We start from the raw sequence: 15,992 nt of genomic DNA on the forward strand, positions 1-15,992 counted from the left end.
CAAAGGATTCAGTGTACGTTACATATCCCTCTTCAGCACCTTGTCTGCAGGGTACTTAGGCTAACAGCAATTGAAAGCCAAAGCAAAACCCTAGATGAAATAGTAAAACTCCTGGATTTGTCCCTGAGGGCCCTATATACCATCAGAAAAGATGAGTGATGGGACTACTTCAAATTTCCTATTACTATGATTTTTTTTTTCTGTTTTTAAAAAAATGGTGGTTTTACCCAAATGGAGAAGAAAAATAAGATCAACAGGAATCTATCAGTTTCAACAGCGTTTCGCTCAAAGCAAATAAAATGCTCTAAGCCACCCTGTGTCTTCCTATCACACATGGTCACCCCCTGCAAATCTCAGGAGATACTTTGAGGGTAGCAAACATTCTGCTTTGACATTTTCTGAATGCATCATTTTTCACTGCAAAGTCATCTCATACTTCAATATTTCCTAAACCTTTGTGAATTATATTTAAAAAAAAAAAAGCACACCACAAACAAAAGCAAATGACAATAGCAAGAAAACAACACATACATCACTGAAAACTTTATTCGAAATTGTTGTTTCTGTTATGTTTTACAGACAAGAAGTCCACTCAGCTGATTTCCTAGGATTATAGAATGGCTTGGATTGGAAAGGACCTCAGAGATCATCATGTTCCAACCCCCTGCCACAGGTAGGGCTGCCAGCCACTAGATCATGTAATAGATCAGATGGCCCAGGACCCCATGCAACCTGACCTTAAACACCTCCAGTGCTGAGGAATGTGGGAAGTCTGGGATTTGGGAGAAGGGTTCTGTTGGAAACACCTCAAGCAATCCTAATGTCATGGTTTCATGATTTTTGGTTATCAGTATTCCACATCATAACATCATGTAATGCACTGGGGGTTTGGCTGCTGATGCTCAAGTTCCAGGTGCCTGTCCGGAGGAGAAGAAGAACTACATTTCCCCAGGGGGCTTTGAGGTCAGCGAGGAGATATAACTCCCGGCAAGGTCACCTGATGTTCTCTTCTCCGTCTGCGCTTCTCTGCCTGTGCTTCTTCATCGGCTCAACTGGACTGCACTTCTCATCTCAGCGTTGTGGTGAGGCCGATCTACCTTCCAGACACACACTCTCTCTCTCTCTCTCATTATATTCTGCTGATACTATATTTAGTAAATTAGTTTGTTTCACCTCAGATTGTTGCCGCTTGTTTTCAATTTATTTCCGGGGTCCCCTTATTTTCCGTTTCCGGGGGCGTGGATCCCTCCGCCCTTCTAGTCATGGAACCGGACCGAACCAGCTTGTAAACCATTGATCAGCCTCTGGCAAAGGTGCTTTATGTACTATTCTGTTCCTCCCAAATGCTGTGGGAATGGATAGGCTGCATCTCTTGACAAAGCAATATCTGGTATATCTGCCTGTACCTCTTCTCTTACATTAAATTAGGTGCCAAACACAGATATCTTTCCAAGTTTAGAAATAATTGGTTGGATACAACCAAATGCAATCTGTGCAGGGCCAAGAGAATTAATGATTTGTCAACTCTGTGATTAGTAAATAAAACAAATTATGAGATTTTCAAAAAGATTTGTTTCTTTTAATAAAATCTTTTATTAAAAAGTGTAAATCAAACCATTTACATTTTTCTAATTCATACTGTCATGCTAAGTATTTATTATCTATCCTGTTGTTTTCACGCAATATTGCTGTTACTTCAGGGAGACAAATTTAGTAGGTGACTGATTTAGTAGTAATGTAATTAAAACTTCAAACACCCCATTGATCTCATCTTTGATAGTGTTTGGCTTTCAGTTCTTTTTGAAAATTTGCTCCTGAAGAATTAGGAATTGGTGTAGTGGAGAAAAGGGATTAGTATTTCTTTGATTTTCTCGTTGATTGCCGGACCGTTTCAAAAAAACCCAATCCAACCACAAAAACAACAGAAAAAACCTATAAGTATCCCACATGGTGCTAATACCATAATAAACCAAATAAACTAAATGCAAAGCAAGCAAAACAAAAACACCACAAAAGAAGTGATTCTCAGCATGATTGCTGACAAAACTCCAGTGCCTGGTGCCACTCTGTTCACCACCTGGTAAGAAAACCATGCGAGGTACAAACTGCTTCCCTTAGCCGTGCACAATGGGGATGTTTCGCTCCCTAACTAGTCCTACAGAGATTTGTCTGTCTCATCTTGCAGTAATCCCAAATTACACAGCTTGGATTGAAGAGAGTCCTCAGACATCTCCGTATCAGCTAGATTTTCCACAGGAAGTGGAAGACGCGCCTTTCTCAGGAACTCAAACATTGTTCTTCATATATCAAACTGATCATAGACTTGGCCCATGTTGAGAAAGGCTCTTTCTGTGGAGAACCCTGGTACCAGTGGCAGCTCTGGACTCTGCTGGGACATTCTTGTACATGGGACTCCAGTGGGCAGACTGCTGGGGTTGCTGGTACTCAGTTGCTTGCTCTCTTGCTGGAGGAGTCTTATTCATCTTGCTGCACATACACGTGCTCTCGTGTTCCTTCCATCTGCTAAGGAAATTCTTGTTAAAGCATCATTAAAGTACAGAGGTGGAGAATTTGCCCCCAGGAATTTTAAGGTATCCAGCCATGTTACTCTCTGATTTGTTAAAACTGATTGTTAGCAAGGCCAGGAATTTGCAGGAAAGTGGATATGCCAACATTTTTAAAGGATAAATAGAAAGAATTGGATAATTACAACTCTTTCAACATGACACTGATCCCAGAGTGGATAATAGAATGTTCAATCTGGGATTTGGCTGATAAAGAATTAAGACAGTAATACAATTAATGCTAATCTCCCTAGGATCATGGGCAATAGATCTTGTCAAACTAAAGAGGGTAACTGTACTTGATAGCTTTACAAGTTGTGTTGACAAGGGAAGTGCTATCAGTTTAATGGATTTAGACTTTCCTAAAACATTTGCCTTAGTTCCATATAGAAAAATAGAAAATCAACACATTGAATTGATTAAAAGCTTCTAACGAGCAGAACTCAAAACATTCCTGTAAATTGAGGATCATTACTAGGCAAGTGAAATGCTAGTGAAGACTGCTGTTTAACATCTCTGTCAATGCTTTTAAAGAAAGCATAAAAATCTTCCCGATAAAGATTAGTGATGACAGTAACATTGGGGAGTGATAAATAATGTGAAGAGAAGTGATGGACATGGAGTGGTCTGAAACAGTTTGTAAATTGAACTTGGCCAAGCAGCACGTCTTTTACAACAGCAAATATGAAATTGGATACTGAACCAAGAACAAATGTTGAATGAAGACTGTTGCTAGAGAAACTGATTCCCCAGAAAGCCTGCTCGGGGTGGGTAAAACAAACTCAGCATGGCCTCCTGGCTTAGGGTCTCAGCAGATGAGCTGAGGGGCTCCTTGTTATCAAATCAGGAAATGTCAGATTGGCATAGTGAGATTTTTAACATCACACTGTGACCTGTTTTTCTTTTAGAATACATCTATATGTAACTAAAGCCCTCACTTTGCAAAGTGTGTAGGACCATGCTGAGTCTTTTTTTCCATTGAGGATATGCTTTAAGAGTTTGCCGAGCTGGGGAAATTCACTACAAGATACTCTTCCATTATCTTGGGGTTGGATTTTTTTTCCTGCTGGTTTCATAAATTCATTTGGATGCAGTGGTTTTCTGTGGTTTAATTTATTTTCTCTGTTTGTCTCTAAACTTTGTATATTCACAAAAGGAGTTAAATGAATACTATTTATTTTACAGCCTGTAACGATCCTTTTGGAGAGCAGCCATTATGTAGATACTCACAATATACATCTTTTCCTGATAGGGAGCTCTCATGACATAAACACAACAAAACAAATATCAGGTTCAGTTTGGTGAACAATTTCATGTAGAACATGCTTTATTTCCAAGAACATCTCAGCAAAGACATTGAAGTATTCATTCAGTTTAATGGAAGCTGGAATGTCTCCTGAGTTCATCCCATTATAACAGATGTTTCATTATCGATGTCTGGGTGAAAGTGTCATTCAAAGATCAGTGTGCTTGTGTGTGATCAAGTGCATGTGCAAAAATCTCAACCAGTTTAATGGGAGAGTTACTGCAGCTCCAAGTTTCAATTAGGATAGGATGTCCCCTGAAATACCCTCAGGAAGTAACCCACTGACTTCTGGTCTCCAGATGAAATATAACCCGTTAACTATGATACTCTGCGGTCAGTCATCCAACCAGGTTTTTATCCAGCTGATCGACTACCCATTCAGACCCTAACATTCCAGCTTGACTACAAGAATATGGTGGGAGATGGTATTGAAAACCCTGGTAAAGCTGAGGCAGATGGCATTTACTCCTCTCACCTTGTCCACAAATCCATCTGTTTTATCATAGAAGGTAATTGGATGGATCAGGCATGATCTGACTAGTTCCAGTCATCTTCTTCCACTCGTATTGAGGAATGGTTCCACATTTTTCTCAGGGACTGGAGTGAGAGAGACTAGCTTGTTGTTTTGATTGCTTTTGAAGATGAAAAGGTTTTCTTTCTACAGTCACTGGTTACCTCTTATGATTTCTGTGGCTTTTCAGTAGCTATAGAAATTGGACTCTAATGAAATTGGTCAAATGTATTGGCACAAAATAATTGGACACAAAATAATTTTGGACATCTGGTCCCATGGAATTGTATAAAATTCAGGGTGTGTAATGTAACAACTTTGAGCTGCCTACACAAATGTTTCATCCTCATTCACATCCTGTTTGATAACATGCTCTCACCCTTATATCAACCTCACTACTTCCTCCTCTTATACAGACTCCCAGGAAGTCACCGTCCCCATCAAGTCTCATACCAAAGCTCAGTGCCTGAGCTTCTGCTTCATGTAGAAGGCAATACCTTTCATCTTCTCCATGAGTGCCTCCTGAAGAGTTTACATCCATCTGTAAGAGAACTTCAGGCATTTAAGCTATCCCACTACATTTCAGATATTCCAGTGATTTTATAGCATACTGATGACAGTGAAAGATATTTAAAGATATTTAAATATCTATTATATTCCTCCTGGAAGCACCTACAGCCTCTCAAGTTTGAGACAGCATTCCATAAGGTAGAATGCCATACAGAGAGGAAAAAGTAGTCTGACTTGAAACTGTGAAGCAGCAGGTTGTCTGCAAGACCTTCACGTGTAATTTACAGCTGCAGGAACCAATTTAGCAGGAGAAAAAACATGAGATTGCCTTCAGCAGGAATCTTGCTCCATTGCTTTGTGTTAGAACCCTTTCACAAGCCACATTTTGACTGGGGTTTGTATTAACTTCCTTGGTCAAAAATACATTGATCTGCTTCAGCCTGGATGAAATGATGCTATTTCAAAAATGTCTATACTAGGGAAGTCTTGTGGAGTGAGTGTGATATCTTCTGCCTACAGACAGTTTTGAGAATAATTGGCACAGGCTTAAATGAAATTGGTCTACCACGGATAAAGCAAAAGGCTATTATATTAAGCATAAAAAATTGTCTGGATGTATTGACCTTAATAGAGAAACAGTGATTGACCCTAGCTGAGAAACTGGCTCTGCATGACTATTTATTTATTTTGTTTTCCTTTTCTTACTGTTCCTATATTTTTCTTCTCTCATCCTTCCCTGTTCCCTTTGTACATAGGCATATATAAACACCTAGACTTGTTACTCTAGATTTATCATTTTGCTATCAGGCTTCAGGCCGATATCATAACAGAGACAGGAGTACTTCAGGTTTTGAGCTCAAGAAATTTTCACTCTCTCACTATGTTCCTCAACCGAATAATTTTTATGGAACAAAGGCAAGTTGTGACTAGCCAGGCTGAAGGATTGTTTATTATTTCAGTGCCAGAAATCTTGATATTTTTTCCTGGTCTTTGCTGCTTTTTAGACACAACTTTTCTAAATTCTTTTGTATTGTTTTTATATGTCCTGATTTTTATATGTCAATGTGATTTTCTTTACAAACCTCTCTTGCCAGCATGTATCCTTCTGATACAAAGTCTGATATTTTGATATTATGCCTAGCTCAGTGATTTTTTCTGGAATAAGGAGTCCTAGAGAGGGTTGAAGAGGAGTATAGTCGAAGTAATGCAAACCCTTCTTGCAAATACAACAAGTTAAAATAAACACCTCTATATTCTTTCCCTCTTGCATTTACTAGATCATCTCTTTCTCTTGACAGTGTCTTCAGGAGTTCTCAATTTGTTGTGATTTAGCAGTTCAGGTCCTTTGATGTTCATTGCAAGGAATAGGTATGGAGAGTGCTTTTCTGCTACTGTCTTAGTTAGAATAGATGAAAAATCGAATTCCTTCAGTCCTTGGACACCAGGTCAGTTCAGTTGGGAGAACCACCTGTGATAAAACCAAGCACTTGGCACTGGAGCATAAGAAATAGAAGGCAAAGCAATGCAGGCAGTGCCTAACATCATATTCTGGCATTTTCCAATTCTAACTGCTAGTTTTGCTCCGTAGTAAATTTTTTAAACTTTAACTATCTCTAAGCCAGGTGGTCAGATGACACTTCAGGCAGATGGTTTTTTGTTTTTGTTAATTTCAACTAAACTCCCACTTGCTATGCACTGGATCCTTAATACACCTAAATGTTTCTTTTAACAATGCTGTTAATTCAGGACTGGTTTGTTTCATGCCCTTTTGGAATGGGGAGGATGGGCAGATGTAACCCTTGTAAAGCCAGGAAGTTTTTAGACAGGATATGGTCTTGGAGGCTAGGGAGTGATGAAAGCTTCTGAAAGACACAGCTGTCACTTTCACTTAAAAACTCCTATAGCATAGAATTTCCTACATGCGTAGATATTGCTGGGCTTCATTTTTTCTGCAAACAGCACTGACACTCCAGCAAGAGCTGCCCTCGTGGCCAACTGGTAGGCAGACTAGAAATAGGGGAGTGAAGAAAGCAAAACATTTCGCAAATTAACAGAGGTGGCTTTGCTTTCTCCTGCAGCCTTCAAATTAAGACTAGATGACTCTCTGGAAGACAGGCTTTAGTCAGACACTAATTATTGGAATATGCAGAAGAGCAACCAGATGGAACGGAATGACTTTTGTTTTGCTAGAGGGTCAGGTGGTCCCTGCTGACCGTAAGATCTATAACTATTTAACAAGAAGACATAAAGAGACAGTCAATCCATGTGCTGTTGTCAACGCTTTGCTAAAGTGGTATAATTATGGAGAGCAGGAACTCTTCTTACTCTCCCAAACATAAATCTCATTATTGCTTTGGAAAAGAACATTCGTAAGAGTTTCTGTACATTTAAAAGTGGTTAAGTTTAACCATGAACACAATAATTCTGTGGTTGCAGTAGTGACACTTTTTGTCCATACTCCTGAAGTTCATGGAAATCCTGAGTTATTGACTCAAGAGGGATTTGGATAAGAGCTGATGACTTTCTGCTTCCATTATCACAGTCTGTAATGACATTTCATTGAACATAATGGGGATAGAATGAAGCTATCTTCATTCTTCAGGAAAGTGTTTAGTTTTGAATAATCTGTCTTTAAATGATTTCCACTCTGTAGAGTAGCAGGCCATAGAGCTACCTTATGAAAATGGCTTCACACTGCAATAAATGAGAGCAACTATTTTCCCTACACACTACTCATTGGCATAAAGGAAGAAGAATGCTCTGAATTAAACTTATTTTGCTACATGGGTTGATTGACGTTTTAGTCAATAAAGGAGGGTATTGCATTTCTCACACTTCATTTTAGGAGCTGGTAGTAATCTACCTAGGAAAGAGTTGCAGGACTCCCTAATACATCTCCTTATATTACACTCTGCTCAGAGCAATAGAGGAAGGTGTCTCTTAGACACAGGGATTAGGCTGCGTACTTAACAGGCAAGTAGAAGAAATGGTCAAATCTAGGGAGAAGATTTGGCAAGAACATTGTTAATATGCCATTCTGTCTTGTTTTTGTATGTGAAGTCAAAGCTCAGATTATAGCTGTTTTATAGTGCTCAATAGGTTAAAAGATACATGACATTTATAAATGCCTGATAGAAATTCAGTAGTTGCAGCTTAGGTTCAGGGTTATGGGCCTGGGAAATTGGAACAAACCCACAGCCAGAAATGTGCTCTTGATTGAGGTAGCTTGAAAAGCTTTCAAGGAGAGAGTGGACCACATTTTCTAAAGTCTTCTGATGAAGCAGCTAATCTCAGAGCATTTGCAAGGAATATATTTGTTGATTTGTTTTTGCTTTCTTTAATAGGTGCACTGCAAAACACCACAGCCTCTTTCAGAGGAAAAAAAGTTATTAAGCTGTAAACATTCCACATTCGTAGGATGGTTCACTGGCAGTACTTTCTCTAATTGATCTAGTCAGGAGAGTTATGTTAGTAGTGTGAATATAATCGACCAGCAAAAGATTATTATTTCTGTCACGCAACTCCTCTGCAGATGTGATAGAAAGTAACTTTGGTAGGGGTTTATGGGCTTTGGAGAATCTCATCAACATAGAGCAGTACAAATACTTGTGTGTTACTGAGATAAACGTGAAATACAACATTCATAAACACCAGACCCATAGGCTCAGAGCACCTAATGAATGTGGAATGTGCTTCTTGTGTTTAAATAGTTGTGAGGGAATGTTATATGTTGACTGAAAATAAAGCTCTATTCACAAAGTATTTTTGTTAAAAAGAAGTATTTATATTTAAATGATACATAGGAATAACATCTGTTCCTATTAACTTAGGAAAATTATTGACTCAAATACAAGTTATGTGAGCAACCACAAGAGTCTGAATGACAGCTTACTGGAAATATTTGCATTTGATATCTGTACCATGACAGATCTGCCAAAATGCACCTTGCTAAGTCCATTAATATTCAGAAAAGTATTGATAATACCTTTATTGCAAGAGATCAATTTGTTTTTTGTCATCTATCATATAGAAGCCAAAAACAAAAGTAGGTAAGTTTTCTCAGATTACCATGAAAATGCTTTACATATAAATAACCAACAGTGACTGAACCGCGCTGAGAAAATTTATTGAAGAATATATATTGGTTTGGGACTTAATACTTTAATCAAGTTCTTTCTGAAATCATGGCATGAATATAATCCTGCATTTATGCTGGTGGTAAGGAAATAACTTCACTCTTCCACTACTAATATGTTTTATAGTAGCTGTGATTTGGCAACAGCTCCCAAAATCTTGATTGTACTCTCTCCCTACCCACTATCAGTACATTTGCCAAGAAGTTTTTTTAGTATTTAAATTAAAAATGAAAATACAGCTTGAGCAAACTCTGGAGTAAGCCAGTATATGAATCATTTAAATTATAATGTATATCACTCAAGAAAAGAGTTTGGAGTGACTATCTGAAAATGGTGTAAAAGAATGGCACCTTCTTACCCACAGATTTCTGGCTTCCTATTTTTATTTCAATAAAATTGCTTTCTTTTATTGACAAAGGCACTTTATTACTGTTGTAGCCAAGACAACTGCACAGCAAACAGGCAATGAATGGTTCATTGCATTCTTTGCATGAATTACCATTGGAGTATCTTTCCTGTCTCTACAATGGTATTGAAAACAGTTAAGGCTGCAAAATGTTTTCCTTTGGTGCAAAATTACTTCAGATTTGCAGCTGAAGTCCTGCCTACACAAAAAAAAAATCTATGATCTGAAAGAAATGGTGCTTTTACTTTGCAGAGTAGGCTTGTCTTGTAGATTACATAAAGTAGAAGCTAAGTTTGTGCAGCCCATCAGATTTTGAACAGTCATTTTGTAGTTCCATGCAAATCCAACAAGCCTGTCAGTGACTTGCTAAAATCTCTTTCTGTTCCCCTTTCTAGGGAGACAAAAATATTTTCCCCTCAAAAAGGAGGCACAGAAAGACAAGGTCTCCTACAGTGCCAAGAGTTTGGCACTGGGAGCCTGAGACCAGAATCAGAGTTCAGGATGAGTCCCTGATAATCGACAAAGTAGTGCTTGCTCAAGACCAATACTGGCACATTGTGCCTGGCTGATGGGCTCTGAGCACTACTCAATCTCTGATGTGGGATATGGATATTAAAGCATTGACCATGTTGGATCTGTACTAAATTTATCACCCTTTTGTCCTCCTTGGCACCTCAGCTGCTTCTGCACCGTCCTGTGCTCACCTGTGTTCTCCTTGTACTTTTCATCATAGACCCCTTCCTGCTGATATCTCATTGCAACTCATTTCAGAAACACTGTAGGCAGTGAGTGTAAACTCGAGGATTTATGGAGGCAACATATAGACAGATGAAGTTTTGCCACTGGCAAAATATTTAGGCACCAGGCTGTGATGTGGGATGTGATCCATAACAAATTCCAGGAGGAAAGGGAAACATGAATACAAGCTACAAAATTTTAAATATGCATACCTGCATGGCTGGAAGCAAGAAACTGGAAGCTTTTGTATTTGCTTGCATGTGAGATGAATGTGATTTTCCACAGCCAGGCCACCTTGCTCAACATTCCTTGGCCCCTATGGGACTCCACGGGATAAACCAAAGCCATCCAGGGCCACATGGTATTTTGCAGTGAGGATGTTTAGCTTTGAGAAATAAGTTCTCCAGCAAGAATGATATTTAAATTTATCTGGTCTCTAGAATATCATGCTGGCTCATGCAAGGACTGTGTAACCTCTCTTGAACTACCACAGGAAGGTTTATGGAAGTGAAAAGAACACATGTAAGTCTGTAGGATGGTTTGTGGCCACATTGGCTGCACACTGTTTTTTTGTTTTTCTTTTGTCTCCTTCAAGAGAGTTTCTTTGAGACTGGAGTAGCCCCATATGACAGTGACTCAATACCTGAGTCCATTTCAGTTGGAAACCATGGAGAAGTAATGAACACAGAATCCCACACTGGCATTAAAGCAAACCCACTTTTCAGAGCAGAAGCTGAGATTACCAGGCGCCAAGTGATCCCTTTTTGAGCCACTGGCAAGTTTTATTTTTGGAGATAATTCAGCATATTAACTGCGTGGAAGAAGTGAGAAACAGGGTTGCTTTGTTTTTATTACATTATTTAGCATAAAAACATCACTTTTTCTTCTCAGATGTTGACTTATTCCTCTTGCTGTTGCTCTACTTGGACACATGAAACTAAATTTATCCAGAGTGTGATTTTGACTCGCATTGAGATAAAGGCCACCTTTAATCAAGTATCTCACTGTCTGTTCTTCCCCAGCCATTCCTTCTCTCTTACTTGAACACATCACCTACTTCTTTGCTATTTTAATTTTGTGCCAACAATTGCCAAGGTTGGTTGTTACAGTCTAGCTTGATTATCATATAGCCATCAAAATTGATTTGGGATGGCCAGACTTTTTCAATAAAGAACTCAGAGCTTTTGAAACATCTGTTAGGGTTTAAATTGGCCCTTAGAGCTTTTTTTTTTTTTTTTTCTTTTTGACACTTCCCCAGTTTTCCAGTGCCTTCTCTACTTCCAGACAAGTTAAACAACTTGTCTAAAAAAGAGGCATTAAGGCATTATGGAAATATTTCTCTGAGACAGATGTTTTCTCTCCTTGTATCCATGCTGCTGGCAGGAGAGACTGCTGCTTTGAGTGGCAGAGGGAAGCTCCTAGGGAAGTACATATGGCTGAGTTTTGAGCTTTTGATGTTGTGGGAGACTTCATTATGGCTCTCACTTATAAGGTTTGCAGTAAACAAACTTACTTGCAAGGTCTCTAAAGCAGGATGTTGGACTTGTCACAAAATCAAAAGCTCCAGTTTATCTGGGATCATTACTTTTTCTGGCTGAACAGTACTAAAAGCTTTGTTAGCATTTGCCTTTGTACGTGCACTGGGACAGGTCCATTGGCAGCTGTAGGAGGAATAATGCTTGTACAATTAGTACCATCTAAATAGGGACTTTGTAAAGAACTTGGTAGCATCAGGATATTCCTTATTTCAGAATCCAAGCGTGGCTGTGCTTCAGAGAGAAAAATCTAATGTGATATTCTGATCTGATGTTTCAAGTTGTGCAGTTGGTGAAAGATACCTCTAGAATCAATAACAGCTTTACAAAGCGTAGCGGAATGGCTGAAAGTGATGCTTGTCACTAGAAGCCTCACTGCTTCTTTTCACATTGTATTGGGCCTCATCTTTCATGAGATATGTTGGGAAATGTGAGAGTGAGATTAACAACACAAGCAAACACAAATGTACTGTCCTGACCAGTTCATGAGGTGTACTGACAACAGAGTTCTGCTCTTTGGCTGATTTACATATCAGAGAACAAAACAGACTCTCTGGGTCGTGATTTGGATAGTGCAGACCTGTTGGTAGAAGCTGGACTATTCCAGATAATATCCAAATATTCAAAGTTCAGTCTTCAGAGAATATGGCTTAATTGAAAATAGGAATTAGAGAAAAAAATTGCCCAAACATCAAGTAGTTGAAAAATAAAAAGGAACAGCTTTGGGCTATTAAATGTTGAAATCAGATCTTAATAAATGGGATGTTTCTGAACTTGGTGCACAGTATTCAAACTTTATGAGCCCCGGGATGTTACTTTAAGAGCTTCCTTTTTTCTGGGCAGCTTGGTCTAGTGGCTGGTGACCCTGCCTGGGGGTTGAAACTGGGTAATCATTGTGGTCCTTTTCAACCCAGGCCATTCTATGACTCTGTGGTTCTTGACTGGTTTTCAATACATTTGCAGTACACTTCAAAAATGGGAGGGCATGCATAAAGAAAAATTCATGCAAGTTTATTTTCAGCTTATGGTCTGTGGTCCCTTGGAAGGAGGTTGAGGGCAGGGGGCAAAAAGGGGCTGTTCCTACTTCTTGGGGATCCTCGAGAAGTAATTAGGAAAAAAAAAAAAAAGAGGCTAAGTTTGCTGTCCAGGGGTTCCTAGGAAATATATGCAAATTGGAAAAAAAGAGCTGAAAACCATTAATCTGCAGCAACACTGGAACATCAGACTTTGCAATGAACTCACTTGCTTCCAGGGGATGTAGTGTGAATAATGTCCAACAAACAATTCATTTGACCTGCTGTTTTTTGTTTTTTTTTTTTTCTTCTTTCATTTTGTGTGTATATTGATCACAGTTTTCAACTCTGCCTCTAGGCTTGTTTGTAAAAGGAGGGCCCTAATGCTCAGGTATCACAGAGAGGTCTTATGAGCATAGCTGGGCAAACCCCAGCATCTGATGGTGCAGCCCAGTGCTGCAGGCACTTTCAAAGTTCAGTGAACTTCACTGTTCAAAAAGCCAGGTGGGATTTGTCTCATAAAGCTGTGCAAACAGTCTCACTATAGGACTGCAGAGGCTTTGAGAATTACACTGGGCTCTGTGAATGTAGCTCCAGCTTGAATAGATTCAAGACTCTAAGCAAATACACTGAGCAGCCTTGGTTGCTAGGCTTTGTCATTCACTCCATAAAGTTCTCTTGAAGGATAAAAAGTAGTTATTGGACTGTATGATGAATTACTAATTCTTAATAAACCTACTTAATTTTAAGTATAGTCTAGACATACGAAAGCCACCTCACCATTAAAAAACAAACCACCATGGTATTTTTTTGAAGTATGGCACAGCTATGGAGTGTAGATAATTACCATGTCATGCAAAAAAACATCTAAAGGTTTGATTTTGTGTCTCCTATAAACAGAAGCCCTGGGATAAATGTATTCTGCCAACCCGTAGGATAACAATAGTCATAGCCCCAGAATCAATTGTATAACTCATTGACAACCTCAGCGTATGCTTATTTTAATAAGCAGAACTATTCTTCATGGGAATCTTCGGGGAAGAGGTATGAGCTCTAGATACTACAATGATTTAAAGAGGAGTATCCCAGAGACCCTTGTTCTATGATGGATTAGAACCTCCTACTTTTTTTTTTTGTGAGTGTAACAGGGAAAACCCAGTCTCATAGCTAATTCTAGTCACCCTTCTAAGGCTTCCTTATTGAAATACGATGTGATTTCTTTTTCTGCTTATAACTGATTTTATACAGGTGATGTCTATGGTATCAGTTCTCAAGAAACCACATCAGAAACTTCTGAGAAACAGATCTTAGGAAAATCAAGAGCTACAAATAATAATTGTAATAGTTTTAAAAGAATGATTGTATTTTGCAATATTTTTTTGTTTCTGCCTTCATTTTATCAGTTGGATATAGGTTTATGTGACCTCTTAGCTCTAACATGAGCTACTAATCATTACAAGCGAGCAGAAATAACAGAGATCTACATTGGAACCTGAATGTCACAAGTTTAACTCCTTTTGACAATCATACAAGTTAGCACTAAATTAGTTTATGCAATTTGCCCATGATTCCTAAGAGCTGGTGTGCCAGGTATGGTCAACATGTCAATCTCTTTGAGGAGAACTTTGCTGTGAAAGACATCCTGATGCTACTTTCTCTAAATAGAGAAAGAAAAAAAGACCTGCATAAGATAACATGATTTATCCAGGAGCTATGATGAAGATGTTATTTTTAATGATAGCTCAGCTAAAATAAAATGTGCAACGACTTTAGGAGGTCATCATCTGAAACTTAGAATCACATAAAGAAAGAAAAAAAGACAGCATGAAAAATTGATCATAGAGATGCCTATCTCACACAGATGACATTTTTCAAGGAGGAACAGCTTTCATGCTTTCAGAGGGAGCTCTACCATTCAAAAAGGCATTTATCAGACAGGAAAACAGAGAGCTATGACACTTGCAGCCTGAAACTGATACCTGAAGAAACACATTCCTGGTTTTGTTGCAAGTTTGGAACTTTGAAAACATTCACTGAAAGCTCTGTGTAAATTTCTGCTGTTTCTTGAATGATGCTTGGCAGGTTTGTGAGTGCTTCTGAGACCTACATGATTGAATAAAAGAGCACCCAAGGCCTTGCTTGGGCAGACCACAGTACTAATAACACTCATTGTCTTGTTAAGACTGATAATCACCACTATAATGTCTCAATTGGGTGCTGAGAGAGCTGATAGCAGACACCTGGTTCAGCAGTGGGGAATCAACTGAGCATGTGCCAAATCTATGACTTTGAGTCAACCATCTTAACCCATAAATAGTGAGCAGTCCATCTGCCTCTTGAGTTCTTCTGTATGGTAATTGACTGTGTGATGGGATTTCCCCTTGGGAAAGGAATGCCTTTTGAGGTTGTGTCTGCTATAAAAATCCCTTAAACCTTGCTGCAGAGAGATGCCTTGCAGGTACAGGACTTTAGTAAGTGATTAATAGTTTGCTTAAGCTTTGCTAGCTTTGCTAACATTTATATATTAGGTTGATTGTGCCCTTAGGTATAAGCAATAGACAAAGACTGGGAGTAGGAGTGGATTCAGCTAGGTTCCTTACCTCTTTTGTCCAAGGAATTTAGAGTGCAAAGGTGTGTGCTCTGAACCTTGTGATTTACTATGAGGACCTCCTGGATAAGTGTGTTTGACTCCTTACTATACAGATGATGGGTGACTACTCTATAGGTGGTCCTTGCCATCCCAAATCTTCAGGTCACAATGAATGATTTCTTTTACAATATGTTTCTGTTTTCTCTAGGTTTTAGTTTCACTCATAACAATGTTTGCTGATTCTAGTAGTGTCTTGTGTCAGACTAGAGATACTGGAACTTGAAGGGTTTCTTTTGTTTTGTTTTGTTTTTTTTGCATCATAGATCAATACTATCTCAGCAAGAACCTGAACTTACTTTCTTCTGTGAAGAGAATAAGCACTTTTTGGGCAAACCTCCTGTTCTGACAGTTGATGAGATTAATGCTTTTGTTTTGCACTCTACTGCCAGTGTAACTGATGCAGCATAAAACATCGATCTGTAACTTGTCCATTTGTCAAAACTTGAACAAAACAATTTTGTAATATTTTCTACATGACTGGATGAATGACTTAATCTAAGTCCGCTAGAATCAGTGAATAGATGTTGCTTTTTTCTTTTTTCTTTTTTTTTTTTTTTTTGCTGGACTGTAGGCAGAACCCATAGAAACGTAGGTTTTATTGGAGGGCAAGCATTTTTATGGCT

General features: G+C 38.7%; 1 long non-coding RNA gene across 1 annotated transcript in view; it reads left to right on the forward strand.

Annotated features, from left to right (window-relative positions):
* Window positions 1-15,032: 15,032 nt before the first annotated feature.
* Window positions 15,033-15,992, forward strand: part of LOC109368093 — a 14,151-nt gene continuing 13,191 nt past the window's right edge. The window contains exon 1 of the long non-coding RNA XR_002115774.1: window positions 15,033-15,177. This is a non-coding gene — a long non-coding RNA (uncharacterized LOC109368093). The remainder of the gene's footprint in view (window positions 15,178-15,992) is intronic.

Source organism: Meleagris gallopavo, chromosome 6, assembly GCF_000146605.3.
Source record: "Meleagris gallopavo isolate NT-WF06-2002-E0010 breed Aviagen turkey brand Nicholas breeding stock chromosome 6, Turkey_5.1, whole genome shotgun sequence".
Classification (NCBI taxonomy): Eukaryota; Metazoa; Chordata; class Aves; order Galliformes; family Phasianidae; genus Meleagris; species Meleagris gallopavo.